The following is an 18,081-nucleotide window of genomic DNA, read 5'->3' on the forward strand; positions in this document are numbered from 1 at the left end:
TATTGTATGATTACCCCATTTACAATTGATGTTGAAATTAATATTATCTCCCTTGCCACAGCCTCTTCTTTGCGTTCTCTCACCCTCAGCTATTATGTATTAGCTCAGTACCTGAATTCTTTACAGGAACTGAAAAACAGGGCTGAAGATTATAAAATTTCACATTTGCTGACTTTTATGCAGGTTAAATGAAAGAGTTTTATAATTGTTTCTGCCAACCAGTAGGTTCAAAATGTTTATTAAAAGTAAATTCTGGATAAATTATGATTAATGTCCTTCTGGTTGGTTTTGCTTGAGCCTACACACACACACACACACACACACACACACACACACACATATACACACACATATATATATAACTTTATATAAAACTATACTAGGAACTAGCACTAGAACTGTACTTTTCACTGCAGTATCAGTAAAAAAAAAATTTAAGAGTTTTTATGATAGATTTTACATTTAAACCTAAAGGAAAAATAATCAGGAACAACACAGAGGTTTTTTTTTTAAATGAGTTAGTAAAGAAAATACCAAAGGCTCAAAGCTGACAAAAGCATTGAGAATACCAGAAAAGAAATTTTAACCTTTAAATTTAATTGAAACATGGTATTTGTCTCTTTTGAAACATTTCTTTCTCTACAAAAATCTGTTCCTTCAGAACCTGTTCACGCAATACTATTATATCATTTTTTTTACTGGTCAATGTATTTATTTGTAGTTGTGCTGAAATTGTTTCCTGCAAGGTTTTCTATTACTCAAACTGTCTTCGTACACATAATTTTCCTTTCATGTTATTTATGAACAATTTTTTATTTCTATGGTCGATAGAGAATGACTGCATAATTCATTTCTGAATAAGTGAAATAATTTAAAAACATTTTAAAGTGGGTGTATCTACTTGCTTGGAGCTTTGTCGAATCATGTTTCTTATTTGGAGCCTCTGGAGGAATGCTGACTTACCATGGTAAAAATTAACTGGTGAAACTCTAAAGAAAACACAGACTCTACACACAGTCTTGTCCGAAACTTACTCATCCTGAAACCAATGAATTTCAAAGACCTAGATACTTCTTTCTGTGATGTCCCCTGAGATCAGAGAATGAAAGAAAAATCCCTCATAAATATACATCACGTACAGCTGTTTGATTTATGCATTATGCAGAAACTAAGAAAACAGAGTTATGTGTAACCTTGCAATGAAAAGTGCACCCACCAAAAAAAAATCCCGAAACATTGTTTCAAAAAGAAGTGGTATGAAGCATTTTAGTGTTTCATGAATATTGAAGAATAGCGCAATTATTGAAATTTGGCATTTAAAAAATCTTTTTAAATTATTAGGAGGCTACCGTGACCTGTTTACTAAATCCTCAATTCTTTCTCTCCCAGTTTTTCTTACTATAAAATTTACTTTTCTAGCCAGAGAATTTTTCTTTCTGACAAGATGTAGATCTATATTGTGCTGTCAAGATGCAGCTTCTGCACCTCTGCTGCCATGTGGATAGAATCACTTTCTTTCCTCAAGAAGTGGACAAGCCCTCATAGGGACTGATTTTCTATGAAGTAGTGAGACTTAATCTTTGGGACCCTCACTTACATCACTTAAATAGGACCTTTCAATACTCAGGGAGGGCTCTTGGCAATTAATTCTTCTGACAATATATCTTGTGCTGAATGGTGGTGTTAGCTTTCAAAATTTGTAATTATTTTGGTAATTTCTGTCATCCTAGAAAAATGTGTATAGTGTATTTGTTCCTAATTTCATATTCATTATTTATATATTTTTTAATGAACACCGCCAGCATAGTATAATTTTATACCTCTAAAATCTGAATCACCTGCTTGGCCCATGCATAGGACTAGGTCTTATCATCCTCAGTGAGAGATTATAGGCTCTTACTAGGAATTTACGGTAACAGGGGCTCCTAAAAGTCATGATTTTTATAACATGATTGCCTATGTATATAAAGTACACTGGCTGAACAAGTATTTTCCATCAAATCAGGAAGGAAAAAAAAACACGAAGCAGATTGATTCTCTTCTAAAAGCTGTCACATCAGTAACCCGTCATATTCTCATTTACTTATATTCTGAGTAGGTAGTCACCTTTGATTCATATCTCTCAGAAGTTCAGAAGTTTTTGAAAGTAATTTGTGATACAAAATATAAGGAAATTCAGAATGAGATTCTTTTGGCTTGTCCTCATTTTTCTTTTTTCTTCTTCTTCTTTTTTTTTAATTTGTTGAACTCGAATCCAGAAATTGGGGAGGTTACTAGAACTCTTAAGTCACAGACTTATAAGTACTGAAAAAGTAGTCAGTAAAGAAAACATACAATAAGAGACTAGGTTAATTTTCCTATAGTTCACTGATGTTTCCACTATTACTGCCCCTGATTTTTGACTTTAGTTTTCCTTAGATTGTTGGAGTAACATCTGTACCTTAAAAATTAACTGTGGAAAAAGTGGATGAACTTTTTACACATTTTCCTACTTGTATAAAATTCCTACTAGCTATATTTTCCCAAAAGTGCTTAACAATAGAGTCTGGTGCTAAAAAGCAGAGTAGGCTAAATTTAGATCAATGTGAAATGCCCTACTTATTTCCTATGAACTTAATTGATTGAGCTCATTTTGGGGGTGTCTTTCTGATCGACCAGAAACTTGACTCATTAGACCAACTCACAAAGTGACCTTTTAAAAGAAAGAGTTTCCAGTACATTTGTTCATGTTCCATTCCACTGAGAATGGTGCTATTTAAAACTAAATACAATAATTTTAGATATTGTACAGCAGGTATAATTTTAAATATAATACATGGGACTTCGATTTTAGGCACTGTTTATAAGGCATTTCTCCTTACATTATTCTAGACTTAAATATAACAAATTTCATGCAGAGGTTTCTTTCAAAAGTCACTTCAGCCACATTTAGACTCAAATATTCCCTAATTTTTTAGTTTAGCTGAAGTCCTAATATACTTGTGTTTCTTTTAAATTAAGTCCCACATGTTAACTTTACAACAGAAAGTCCATGTATTGTATTATTAGTCTAAATCTTCATTCTACAGTGTAGTTAACACAGACATTCGTTTAACACACTGTGTTTAATTTCCCATTGAGTTTTGGCTTATTGCAGTCTAATAAATAATGATTAAACAGTGCCCCACTTAATGGAGGTTGAGAAATAAGTGAACCTATGCCATGGAAAAATATTACAATAAGCGAAAAATATTACAATAAAGGAAAAAATAATGGAAGAATATCAGTATTTGATGCTATTATACATGACCATATTGTTTAGCAAATTACTTCAAAAATGAAATTAGGAATTTCAGATAATCATTTTATTCTCATCTCAGAATGCTTGGAAAAGTGAGGGCTAAATGTATTTGTTATTTGACTGTGTGCATTATGCCCATGGAATAGCGTTTTGGAAGACCCAACATGAAGCTAGCTTCACATAACAGACAATGAGTATGTCATATTAACTTATGATACATTTCAATCCTGGCTTGACTCTGGTAGCTGTGTGACTATAGTCTTTCAGGCCTCCATTTACTTATCCAGAAAGTGGAAATAATAATAAGTAATTAATAGATGCCTGGTGAATATTAAGCTCATTAATATTTGTCAACTATTTTTCACAGACTTTTCATTTAGTGAGTACACAATAATAAGTAAACACTCATATGTGAATGTGTGTACATATTTATCATAAACAGATCCTCAGTAATTAGTGTAGAAATAAATGTTCTAGACAATCCAAAGTTACTTAAAGTTTTTCAGAAAGCTACCCTTCTATCATCTGGGGTAATTTTTTTGTCATTTTGGCAAATATGTAGAGAATATATGTGAGTCTTCCTATTAGTTTGAACTAAGCAAAACTATAAAGGCACATTTATCAAGGTGGAATGTGAAAAACAACAATCATTTTAAAGTAAATCTGTGATGCTTTGGTCTCTTCCAGTGTCCAGTTAACTTATGCCATAACTTTGTTAATAATACAGTTATTATTATTATCTTTGTTAATAATACAGTGTGTTTTATACCTGTGGGCACTAACATTTTGTTACTATTTGTAATAATGTTACTGCTACTACTATGTATCCATGAATGTCCTGGAGTGAAAAAAAATCTCATATATACCTAACTGATGTACTTGACATATAGTAAGTTCTCCATAAGTCTTTGCTGGTAGATTTACTTATTTTTTAAAAAAACGACTTGGAAAGTTTTCTGTGTGCTTTTATATTAGAACTTGACCTGTGAAGTACCTCCAGGAAATTTTGAAAAGAGTGCTGGCATATGACAATGTGTAAGTTTATATTTCATGTCCATGCATGCCATTAAAATTATAATAATGTAGTTGACAGAGCCTTTCTTCTGCCTTAAGCACTAAATTTGTGGCTTGCTCTAGGTTGTCCCACCTAGCACAAGCTAGGTGAAATTTCAGGTCTAGCCAACTTTTTTTTTTTTTACAAGTATTAAAAACATTTTCATATATGTTCCCTGTATTATTTCACCTATTTTTTTGTGTGTGTTTCTATCACACTGCCACGTCAAAATCCTCTTCTTGAACTACTATAGTATAGTGGTTAATAGTTCAGTCTCTAGATCAAGACCACCTATGGACATATCTTGGCTCTACTGTTACGAGCTGTACAATCCTGAAGAATCTGTTCAAGAGAATTGTGCCTCAGTTGCTTCTCTCTAAAGTGGTAGTAGCTATAGAACCTGTTCCGTAGATGTGGATTAGAACACTGCATGACATTTAGAAAATGTTTAATAGATGATGTTGCTGTACTTGTTGCTGTTATCGTTGCTCTGTCATGTTAGGAAAACTCTCATTTACCCTAGTGTTCTCTCAAAGTGAAATACAGATCATTACCTCTTGAAATCATGTCCAAGTAACTTCAGAATTATTTAGAAATCATTTTATCTAAATAATTCAGAGCATTTCTTGATATAATTTAAAGTTGATCGTATTTGAAAGTGCATATGTCAATCGAGTATGAGATAATCTCAAGGAAATAAAAATGTATAGGTCTAATTTACATTTTTATATGGAAGGAGATAATTACTTTCTATCACAAATGATGAGGCCTGACATTTGTTTCTTTTTACTTTTAATTTTCACTTATATTTTGTTTATTATGAATATTTGCTTTTTAAAAGGTGGGAAGAAATCAACCAATCAAACATTAAAAAGCAATATGGAGGAGGGTGATATAATGCCCACTTATATTTCTCTTATAATTTTAAATATTTTCATAATTAACAGAATAATTAGCACTGGTAATATTAAAATACCATCAAAAGAATCTAAATATATGTGCTTTCTGTTGCAGCCTTGTTAGATGTTTCAGTGGATTCAAAGTGTTGTTATAAGAAAATGTGATTTATCAAGACTTTCATGTGTAAAACACAAGGCATTTTCAATGACTGCTTGGCCAAGCTTTCAGATTGCAATGCCAAGATGTTGTGTTTTGATATTGCAGTTTTCTAACAACAACAAAGATTAGTGGACTTCTGGAACTAAAACTTAAATATTCAGAACTAATTATCACCACTCCATTTCTTACAGAGCATTTAAGGAACACATATATGCATATATCCTTGCACTTTGTGCTACAGGTTGTGAGCCAGGGTTACTTCCTTCTGACCATGCGGGTTCATAATGAAGACCTAACCTTAATGTACCCAGGGCTTAGAGATCGAATTTGTCCTTAGGATACTTTGGAAATCTATCTTGTCGCACAGGTGACCCAGCAGCAATCAATCTTTCTGCCATCCCTAGTTTTACTTCAGGACCCAGAAAAGTTGTAACTTGTTTCTTTTCCTGTGATCAAGCTTTTGTTTTCTCTTTTTTTCTCTACCTTTTGTAGCTTTTTAATTTGTTTCTCTGTTGATTACTAGCCCAGTGCCTGAGCATCTTCCCCTTAAGACAAAGCCTCTGTATTTCTTCAGCTCCTGAAATGACTGGCATGCTGAAAATGAGCTCAGGGCATTAGTCTTTGTTACTAAGCCACTACAGATTCCATTCCCTTTCTTCCTGAGTGTGCACACACCGCTTGTTCACAGACTCCAAATTAGTTATTAAGCTACATCTGTATGCAGTTTGCACACTGCTCCCGTTGACCTGCTGGTCCCAGAAGTTATTCACCATATTCTACCTTGACCATATTTTCTACTTGTCAATGTGCATGTCAATTAAGAACCTTTAACATTTATTGACTATTTCTTATATACTAGTCACTCTTTTAATGGATTTATGAATAATTAACCTAATCATCATATAAGCATAGTAGGGTACAATTAGTTCCCCAACTTTATATATGAACAAATGGACTTTCAGAAAGGTAAGGCAAAATATCCACAGTAAGAAAGGCTGCATATGTGGAACTGGGAATTGAACCCATATGTCTGACCAGAGGGTCCATACACTTAACCATTATGCTGTCAGGTTTTCCACAGCCTGCTTTTCGGCTTCTCTCTCTCTCTTTCCTGATCTCTGTTGCAATTCCTACCTTTCAACTCCCTTCTCACCATGGACAGTTTGCAAAATGCCAGAGGTACATCTCAAAGAAGCTTCAAATAGGAGCGTGTACTACCATTAAGTCAGCTCCTCAGTTGTCTTCTTTGGATTGAGAAGCACTTCATCACTTTTTACACAGGTTTAATTATCAAATATGACTTTTCTAGTACTAGAGCTAATATATGTCAATGTCAAAGTGTTAACAGAATACTAGGCATATATTAAATTATACATATGAGCTTTCTCTTTACTCCTTTTTATGTTCATTAGCAAACAGATAAAGCCATAATAGATTTTTTAAGGAATATTTTGTTTTGTTTTGTTTTGGACTTATACATCTATTAACAATAAACCAAACATTGCAGATTAGAGCAAATCTTCCAATTATGTTTTACAAACACTATCTTCTGAAGGGTTCCTGGGCACAAGATACTGTTGTAGTAATATTTCACAGCTTTTTTTTTTTTATTTTAGAGAAAATATTCTAAGCCTCCAAAGTTAGATAGTATTTGGTCAGTGTCTTAGTCAGTTTGAGCTAATATAACAAATTATCATAGAATAAGTGTCTCAAGCAACAGAAATGTGTATTTTACAATCTGGAGGCTGCAAAGTCCAGAATCAAGATGCTGGCAGATCTGGTGTCTGATGAGGACCCACCTTCTTCTTTGCGAATGATCATTTTTGTTGTGTCCTCACATAACAAAGAGCAGAGAGAGCAAGCCTTCTTGTGTATCTTCTTATACAGGCACCAGTTTCATCAAGAAAGTTCTACTTTCATGTCCTAATTAACTCTCAAATACCCCATCTTTAAATACCACCACATTTGGGGATTAGGATTTCAACATACGCGTTTTGGTGGGATACAAACATACAGTTCATAGCCACCAATACCTTTGTTGTATTTTCACAAAAATGATGTCTAAACAATAAATGTTCAATTACTCATGCAAGCTAAACAAAGGGTTACTATTAGGAAAATGAGTTAATTCCTTAGAAATTTTTATTTCAGAGATTATTGGAGATGTGAGGTGATGAAGTATAAGTGACTTGGTGTTATTAGGAAAGATACCCCTGCAGGAGATAATATCCCTTAGTTCTAGTACCTATTTTACCAAAAATCCTTTAGTTCTAATATTTATTCTGTCATTGACAGAACAATTGTGTCTAATATCACCAAAGTTCTTTAACAACTATGAAATGTGACAATAGAACTGAATAATTTCAGAATGCTTTTCCAGAACAAATTATATTTTCTTGATAGCATAAATAGCAGAGAACAATTTTAATTATAACACAGTCAATATCATTGTGTTCTTTGTTAGGAAAAATGTTGACTATTAACATGACTTCTCTGTACTTGCCTTAGGAATGTTTCCAAATAAAATATGCCTCATATTGGTATTTAAATATCTTTGTCAATTATTTTATTTCAAAAGCAAGAACTTGTGTCCTTACTCTTCAGAAAGTTTTATGTTTTCAATTTAATCTCCTACTGCTTAATATTTTCAGATCAAATGCTCCCTGGCTTTAGAAATCATTCGTTAAATACAGGGGACAAGTGGCATTAGAGGGCAGATTGTGTTGTGATTGTTTTACTTTTGATTTCTTCTTTTAGCCTCCTAAGAAAGACCCTGTAGCCCATGGCTTCTGTTAATACTACATAGCAAGAGTCAGTTTTTGCGTCATTGGTGTTAGTGATGAGTGATACATCTAACAAAGGTTAGGATGCTTTTAGAACCATTTGACAGCAATGACCACTGAAGATAGAAGTGGTTTTCCACTAATTTTTCTGGAAATAGAGCAGTGATATCTTTGTTGAAGAGTTTACATTTGACTTAGAAGGGCTTTATCCCATTTGTGTCTGTCAATAGTTTACTTATTTTCTGAAATGTTGTATAAATAGTATTCTTTCCCTTTCAAATTTCTCCAGTTGGAATTAAAATCTTCTTTTGTGTGTGGGATTAAAGGAAAAAAAAACTATAGCAGCCATTCAATTGTAGTCCTATGAGAGTAAATTCTGTAATATATTTTTGACTTATGCTTGTATAAATTCTTGTCTTATCTCCGCTTGTCAGTAAAGGAGGGCTGTCAGCAGGAGTTATAGATTGATGGATTCTATATCCCTAAAATGCCTAGAGCAGTGCAATTAGTATGATGTTAACTTATTCAGTATGAGTTAGATTGGATTGAAATGATTAAGGGAATGGAACACTGAGTCAAGAGCCATTTTAGTTCAACATTTGCCACCCACCCTCTGCCTGTATATCTATGTTTATAATCTTCATTAATTGTAGTTCAAATTTGCTGACAGAGGATTTTGTTGCTCTTAACTCCCCTAAATTTCTCATCCTATTTTAGTTCATCTTCTACCTCTAGAACTTAGAAAAGGAAAAAGCAATTGATGTACTACATAACTCACTGTTTTTGAGTGAACAGTTGACAGTCAAAAATGTACTGATTTTTACTAACAACAAATTGCTGCTCTGTATCTTATGGAAAAGCACAGCTTCTTTCAAGAATTTACCATTAAGTGGTAGGAATATGGTGGAAGAGAAAGACTTAATAGACATAAAAGTTAAAATTGTTTCAGTGATTATTATGTCAAAGTTATCAAAATAATTATGGAGATCATTACATAAATGTGTAATTCGCTGCACTACAATTAGAAATTATATATACAGGAAATACAATTTTTAATGCAGGTAAGATACAAAGACCATTTAGAATTTCAAAATAAAGTGAGGTGGCTGTGGGTTAGGTTGAAAGAGAATGAGAAGTGATTTGAGGTTGGCCTTGAATTACAGATAAGAATTAGGTGATTAGGCTGGGGGAGTATAGGTTGATACAGACATTTAGATAAAGAGGAACTGCAATTAAAGGTGTTAAAAAAAACCTGTGGATAAACATCATTTGAACATACAAAAATATGAAGCAGACCATGTTACAACTATCTCTGAAAAAAGCATAAGTCAAGCACTGAAGGGAATTTGAGAAAGGAGAGTGATATAAGCTAGATTGGATGAGAATGAAAAGATCCCATCCATGAACAGTACATAACTTAGATAGAAACACATTGGTAGTGCTAGAGTCAAATGATACTCAGCAGTTTGCGGCTGACTGGACACCCTGTTCAATCTATCTCCATAGAGACACAGACATGTTGCACTGATTAACTGAGCGGGGTGTCATATTTCTATGATTTAGATCCTCCAAAAGTATACTCTCGAGTTCGGGGATTTATGCAGCATTTCATTCTAAATGGCCCATTCAGAAGTAGAAAAAACAAATGAGCATCAATTTAACTGAGAAATTTAACCAGAATAACTGTGAAAAATCACCAAGTGGCAGCTCTGAAATTCTGTAATTCTAATATTCGCTTTAAGGAGAAGAATATAGAAGTATACCAATAAGATGAAAGTAATCTGGGAACACAGGGTTAGGTAAAAAATGTAGATATGGACATTTATATTAGAGTGAAAATATCAAGCATCAATAGAGAATTACAGTTTTTGTGGAAAGTAAATTTCAAGATTAATGTGAAAAAATCTGATTTTGATATGTAACAGGCTTTGTACAGTTGCTGTAAGGGGCAGATGGTTCCACAGTTTTTTTTTTTTAGCAATGATGCTCGCAAATCAAAATGCAGATAAAACTCCAAGGCCGTTTTTGACACCCTATTCTTCTAAATCTTAATTAGACATAAATTCAGTGGTTATAACTTGTGGATTAATTTGTAGATGTTGTGATCATCCTTTGGGAACTTTATGGAAGGACATGTGGAACATCCAGTATTAAAGCTTTAACAACACTCTGATATGATTATGCCACTGAAATCCAGTTAAAATTTTGGGATATAATATCTAACATCAAGAAATAAACTTTCAAGTACGAGACGAGTTAGTGAGTCATATGATGAAAGGAGCCACTAAATTGCATTTTCAGATTATTTCAGATTTTCAGGTGCAAAAAAATGACTCCTAATGTTCAATGATATTATTATTTTACATCCACTAACAAATAAAATTTACATCATTTTTGAAGAACAGAGACACAATGCTGTGTTTATTTGTTCAGCATGACAGGGCTGTGGTTCAAACCAGAGATTTTATTTGGAAATTCCGTAATATGTTTACTTTCCATCTTATTGCAGAACTTCTCTCTTACAAATCCATTATTTAAAATATGCATGTCTACTCTGAAAATTTCCATAATATCTTAAATGTTAATCTTTTTTATCCTTAGGGTGGAATGACTAGAGTTGATGACCTGCCTTACCTTTTATCATTACTTATGGTTGGGGAAATAAGTTAGTCTCTGTGTGAACACTAGTATTTTATTTCAGAAAACGTGAATCAGTCAGCGGAAAGTATAAGGGTAAGAGTTTTCTAGGTAAAGGGAGTGGCTTGGGCAAAGACCCAATAGAAAGAAATGTCATCCCAAGTTCATTTACATAGAATTCAAAGTTCCAACTGGGGAATGAAAAGAGATGCTCCTGGAAGAGGAACAAAGAAAATCAAATCCTTCCCCTCCCCTCCCCTCCCCTCCCCTCCCCTTCCCTCCCCTCCCCTTCCCTTCGCTTCTTTCTCTCTCTTTTCTTTTGTTTTCTATTTTTTCTCTACTTTTCTTTTCTTTTCTTTCTTTCTTTCTCTTTCTTTTTCTTTCTTTCTTTCTCTTTCTTTTTCTTTCTTTCTTTCTCTCTTTTTCTTTCTTTCTTTCTTTCCTTTCTTTCTTTCTGTTTTCTTTTTTCTCTCTCCTTCCTTTTTCTCCTATTTTCTTTCCCTCCTTCCTTCTTTTTCTCCTTTTTGCCTTCTTCCCTCTTCTTATACTTCCCTATCCTTCTTCCATTCAATATTGTTTGTTTTGCAAATTAACAAGCATCCCTACCAAACCCTAGCTTGAAGTCAAATAATTAGCTCTCATCTTTATCTTTGTGGGATCATGGGATCCCCTAAGATCCTTATTAATGAAATTGCTTATCATTTTATTCTTTGCCTGCTCTCTTGCTCTTTCACCTAAGTGTGATTTATATACAGAAAAGTAATTGAAAACTATCTGGTCTTGGTCAATTTGAAAAGAGTTTTTCTGTATTTTATGAGATATTTGCAGTTGACCAAGCTTCTTCTATTAGCAAGTTCTCAAGTCATTTTCCTGTAGATGGGATTTAGTTCTGTTCTGTAACAATGCACACTGAATTTCTCATTTTCCCTTAAGCTCCTTGGCTCAGTGACATACCACTTTAAGTTTAATCAGACAAAAAAATCACAAAAGCTCCCAGCCTCGAGTGACCACTGACCTTTTGTCCTGAAAGCATGAAGAGAAGAAATTTTCCTTTTTTGTGAAGTTTGTATGAGACTCTCTACATACCTGTGTGCTGTGTTTATTTCAAATTCATTGTGACCCAAGTTAACGCTGTCTCTGTCAGTAGGAAAACCAGCACTATGCTTTGTTGTCACTATAAACAATCCTTTCTAGTAGCTACCTCCCTGAGTGTACAATTTTCATCACAATTTTTTTGAGCAGAGGCAAAGAAGATATGATGAAGACTCAGATAACTGCTTACTAGGGCTTGACTAAAGAACTTATTTATTAAGGCCGTTGTTCTTTAGCAACAAGTGTTTTTAAGACAAGGCAGCAAACTTCTACTCTCATGGGGACATGGAAACCACTGTGTCCTACCACTCACATTAGCCCACCTGCATGTGATTGATCTTTTCAGTTCATAATACAACACCCCTAAAGACGGGCTAACTTTTTCTAATGTTTACGTTGGTTAGATGAAATCATGTGAAAATTTAGAACCATGTCTTTTTTTTTTTTTTTTGAGACAGTCTTGCTCTGTCACCCAAACTAGACTGCAGTGGCACAATCTCAGCTTACTGCAACCTGCCTCCCAGGTTCAAGCAATTCTTGTGCCTCAGCCTCCCAAGTAGCTGGGATCACAGACGTGCACCATCACACTCAGCTAACTTTTGTATTTTAGTAGAGATGGGGTTTCACTATGTTGGCCAGGCTGGTCTCGAACTCCTGATGTCAAATGATCTGCCCGCCTCAGCCTCCAAAAGTGCTGGGATTACAGGTGTGAGCCACTGCACCCAGCCTAGGATCATGTATTATTAATATGTAGTTTCTTTTTATCTCTTCTGATGTTGCACCCAAAATACTTTTGATTTTCTGAAGTTAGTGCACAGAGAAGCTACTCTCTGTATGATTACACAGAGCCCAAGTATAGAACGTATGATGGGCAGTGAGACATTATCAAAGTTTTCTGCTTTGAGTAGCTGTAAGAATATAAAATGCATAGAAAGTCACCTTTTCCAATCTAGACCTTTTTCTGAGCATTGGTGATTTTGTATTTTTAAATGTTTAACCGTGCTTCTGTGACATTTCAAATATATTTTTGCTCAAGAATATTCACTGGTTAAACACTGAGTATCTTTCAGTTTGCTCTTAAAAATAAGTTCCCTTCTAATAATAACAATTTATTGAAGCTGAATACACATGTTTGGGTCGCACAAATTAGATTAGCCTTCTGAGAGATGCAGTACTTGAAAAAAAATGGCAGCTGTGGAGAAAGAAACAGACTAAAATTTTTGCACAGAGAGATAAGAGTTTTTACTTTTTGTTTAAAGTGTTAGTTGGGTTTCAGAGATTCTGGGAAGAAGATGTAGCGTATAATCTTAGCCAATAGACTGCAGGGTGGAGTGCTAAAAATGTGTACACATGGATGTAGAGTAGAATGAGAGACAATGGAGACTCAGAAGGGTGAGGGATGGGGTGCAGGAACAGAAGATGAGAAATTACATAGTGGGTAGAGTGCACATTATTCCGGTGATGGACTCCCTAAAAGCCCAAACTTGACCATTTTGCAGTCTCTGCATGTAACAAAATTATACTTGTACTCCATAAACTTATATAAATTTCAAGAAAGAAGTAGTGTAAACAAAGCCACTAGATGGTGGGTGGGTGGGAAGAGCCTGTCCTCTCTGAATACATTGCACTGTTGTGCAGTAAAAGATAGACTTTGCTCAAGAAAACTTTAGCGTCTGTCCAGCTCCTGGAGGTAAACCCTTAGCCCTTGGAATGTTCTGCTTGATAAGACTATCTATACTTACCTGCAAGCCTTGGGTCCTCCCAGGTAGTCTGCGCTAACCATGTGATTTCTAGTGGGAACTTTGGGCCATGCAGTAGCAGTGTGACCTCTAGTGACCTCTGGAGGGGCTGCAGACTGAAGACTAGCCACATAGGTAGTTAGCCATGTCTACGTGACTACCCGTTTCCTTCTTCCCAAGAACACAAATTCTTGGTGAGCTTCCCTGAGTGGCAAGATTCTGGGCGCATTGGCATATATTGACGTGGAGAGATGAAATCCCTCTCCCTCCAACTCCCCTAGGAAAGGATGGTTGAAAAATTGCACCTGAAACTCTCCTGGGCCCTACCCTATGTACCTCTTCTTATTTCTAATTTTCACCTGTGTCCTTTTGCTGTATTAAAGTTTAACCATGAGTTAAATGCTTTTGCTGAATTCTATGAGTCCTTCTAGAAATTCATTGAAATTGAGACTAGGTTGAGGAAACCCAGAAACTACAGCTGCACTTTATAAAATTAGGAGCTTTTTCTGTGTTCCCTCTAGGACCTTGCCATTGTTCCTAGCATAGCACTTGTCATGCTGTATTCTAATGGCTTATCTATTTGTTAGTTTCCTTCAATACTGTGCAATTCATAAAGCTAGGATTGTTTCTCCTGTTTCTATTTCTTTTTGCTTTTTTGTAGATCTTTTTTTACTTACTTGCAACATTTTGATTTGTGTTTAATAACATGAAGAAGTATTTAACATCCTTTGATAAATGAAAAAGTTACAAAATTATTCCAGGTGAATTACTTAGTACTATCTTAGCAATCGTAGATTCCCTCTTCAAATATGTTTACTCAGAAAATTATCCTGTTTATTGAATTATTTCAAATTTAAATAACAATATTTTTCTCCATGATTTCTCATTTTAAATTTCTGTTTTTTAAATTTACACATAATAATTGTATACATGTATTAGGGTACACAATGATGTTTTGATACACATAATGTATAGTGTTAAGATAGAGTTAATTAGCATATCCAACATCTAAAACATTTATCACTTTTTTGTGTTGAGAACACCCAATATACTCTTTCTAGCTGTTTGAAACTATATATTATTGTTCACTGTAACCATCTTACAGTGGTAGAACTTATTCCTATGTAGCTATAATTTTGTATCTTTTAACAAATCTCTCGCTTTTCCTCCCCTATTCTACCCAGGCTCTAGTATCCTCTGTTATACTTTTTACTTCTATGAGATCAACATTTTTTAGCTTCCACATAAGAGTGAGAAGAACATGCAGTGTTTAAGTCTGTTCCTAGCTTATTTCACTGAACATAACGCCCTTTAAGTCCATCCTTGTTGCCTTGAATAACAAAATTGTATTCTTTCTTATGGCCGCATGGTTTTCCATTGTGAATATATACCACATTTTCTTTATTCATTTATCTATTGTTGGACACCTAGGCTAATTCCATATCTTGGCTATTAGAAATAGTACTGCAGTGAACATGGGGATGAAGATGTCTCTTTGAAATACTTATTTTCTTTTTCTGGGATAAATTCTCAGTAGTGGGATTGCTACATCATATAGTGGTTCTATTTGTGTTTTTTTTTTTTTTTAGGAATTTTTACATTGTTCTCTATAGTGGCTGTACTAGTTTACATTGCCACCAACAGTATATAAGAGTATGCTTCTCTCTGCATTCTTGCCAGCATTTGTTATTTATTGTCTTTGATAATAGCCATCCCAACTGGGATGAAACAATAACACATTGTGATTCTCATTTCCATTTACCTAATTATTAGTGATGTTGAGCACTTTTTTATTTTTTTGCCATTTGTAGTATTCTTTTGAAAAATATATGTTCATATTTTGGCCCATTTTTGAAATTTTATTATATTTTATTTTTTAAGTCCCAGGGTACATGTGCAGGATGTGCAGGTTTGTTAAATAGGTAAACGTGTGCCGTGGTGGTTTACTGCATTTATCAACCCATCACCTAGGTATTAAGCCAAGCATGTATTAGCTCTTTTTCCTAATGCTCTCCCCACCCCACTGACCTTCCCCCACAGGCCCCAGTGTATGTTGTTCCCTTCCTTGTGTCCATGTGTTTTTTTTTCAGCTCCCACTTATAAGTGAGAACATGTGGTGTTTGGTTTTCTGTTCCTGCATTAGTTTGCTAAGGATAATGACTTCCAGCTTCATCTATGTCTCCGCAAAGGACATGATCTAGTTTCTTTTTATGGCTGCATAGCATTCCATGATGTATATACCATATTTTGTTTATCCAGTCCTTCGCTGATGGGCATTTAGGTTGATTCCATGTCTTTGCTATTGTGAATAATGCTGCAGTGAACATATACATTCATGTATCTTTATAATAGAATAATTTATATTCCTTTGGAATATAAATTGCTCATTGAACAAATGAACCCTTGATAGCAGTTACACCAGTAATGGAATTGCTGGGTCAAATAGTATTTCTGGTTCTAAATATTTGAGGAATTGCCATGCTGTCTTCCATAATGGCTGAACTAATTTATATTCCCACCAATAGTGTAAAAGTGTTCCTATTTCTCTGCAACCTCACCAGCATCTGTTGTTTCTTAATTTTTTAATAATTGCCATTCTGACTAGCATGAGATGGTATCTCATTGTGGTTTTGATTTGTATTTCTCTAATGCTCAGTGATGTTAAGCTTTTTTTCCATACGTTTGTCAGCTGCATGTATGTCTTCTTTTGAGAAGTGTCTGTTCATGACTTTTGCCCACTTTTTAATAGGATTGTTTGTTTTTTCTTGTAAATTTACATTCCATGCTCATGGATAGGAGGAATCAATATTATGAAAGTGGCCATACTGCCCTAATCAATTTATAGATTCAGTGCTATCACCATTAAACTACCATTGACAGTCTTCACAGAATTAGGAAAAACTATTTTAAAATTCATATGAAACCAAAAGAGAACTTGTATAGTCAGGGCAATCCTAAGCAAAAGAACAAAGCTGGAGGCAGCATGCTACCTAACTTAAAACTATACTACAAAGCTACAGTAACCAAAACAGCATGGTAGTGGTACAAAAATGAGCATAGACCAGTGAAACAGAATAGAGAACTCAGAAATAAAACCACACATCTATAACCATCTGATCATTGACAAACCTGACAAAAAAAAAAAAAAAAAACAAGGGGGGAAGAATCCCTATTTAAAAAATGGTGCTGAGAGAACAGGCTAGCCATAGGCAGAAAATTAAAACTGAACACCTTCCTTACACCTTATACAAAAATCAACCAAAGATGGATTAAAGACCTAAATTTAAAACCCAAAACTATAAAAACCCTAGGAGAAAATCTAGGCAATACCATTCAGGACATAGGTAAGGGCAAAGATTAACAAAAGCAAAAATTGACATTAAACTAATTAAACTAAAGAGATTTTTGCGTAGTTTTTAATCAGATGTTTTGTTTTGAGATTTTTTGTTGTTGAGATGTTTGTGTTCCTTGTATATTCTGTATATTAATTTCTTGTCAGATAAATTGTTTGCAAATATTTTTTTCTTTTCTATAGGTTGTCTTTTCACCCTGTTGACTGTTTTGATTGCTGTCCAGAAGCTTTTTCATTTGATATAATTCCACTTGTTTACTTTGCTTTTTTGCCTGTATTTTTGAGGCCTTATTCATAAAATCTCCCTAGACCAACGTCCTGCAGTGTTTCTCCTATGTATGTTTTCTTCCAATAATGTTATAATTTTAGGTCTTACATTTAGATCTTTAATGCATTTTGAATTGATTTTTGTATAGGTTGAGAAGTGGTTGGTTTTTTCATCTGAATATGAATATGCAGTTTTCCCCACACCGTTTATGGAAAAGACTGTCTTTTCTCTAATAAATGGTCTTGGCTTCTTTGTGAAAATAGAGTTCACTGTAGGTGTATGGATTTGTTTCTGGGCTGTCTATTCTGTTCCATTGGTCAATGTGCCTATTTTTATGCCAGTACAATGCTCTTCTGATTACTACAGCTTTGTAGTATATTTTAAGATGGGCAGTGTGATGGTTCCAGTTTGTTCTTTTTGCTCAGATTCCTTTGGCCATTCAAGGTGTTTCATGGTATCATACAAATTTTAACAATTGTTTTGCTTTTTCTGTGAAGAATGTCATTGGTTTTTTGATAGGGATTGGACTAAATCTGTATGTTGCTTTGGGTGGTATGGTCATTTTAGCAATATTAATTATTCCAATCCATGAACATAGATGTCTTTCCATTTGGTTGTAACCTCTTCAATTTCTTTTATCAGTGCTTTGTAGTTTTCCTTGTAGAGCTATTTTACCTGCTTGGTTAAAATTTATTCCTAGGTGGTTTTTTTTTTTTTTCTTTCTTTTTAAGCTGTTGTAAATGGGATTGCCTTTTTGAATTTTTTCAGCTAGTTTATTGTTCATGTATAGAAATGCACTAATTTTTCTGTGTTGATT

At 34.2% G+C, this 18,081-nt stretch overlaps 1 long non-coding RNA gene across 1 annotated transcript in view; it reads left to right on the forward strand.

The window, feature by feature from the left end:
* LOC115838217 overlaps positions 1-18,081 on the forward strand; it is a 1,373,476-nt gene that overhangs the window by 669,371 nt on the left and 686,024 nt on the right. The gene's annotated exons all lie outside the window — the stretch shown is intronic.

This window comes from Nomascus leucogenys, chromosome 14 (genome assembly GCF_006542625.1).
Source record: "Nomascus leucogenys isolate Asia chromosome 14, Asia_NLE_v1, whole genome shotgun sequence".
In the NCBI taxonomy this organism is placed as follows: domain Eukaryota; kingdom Metazoa; phylum Chordata; class Mammalia; order Primates; family Hylobatidae; genus Nomascus; species Nomascus leucogenys.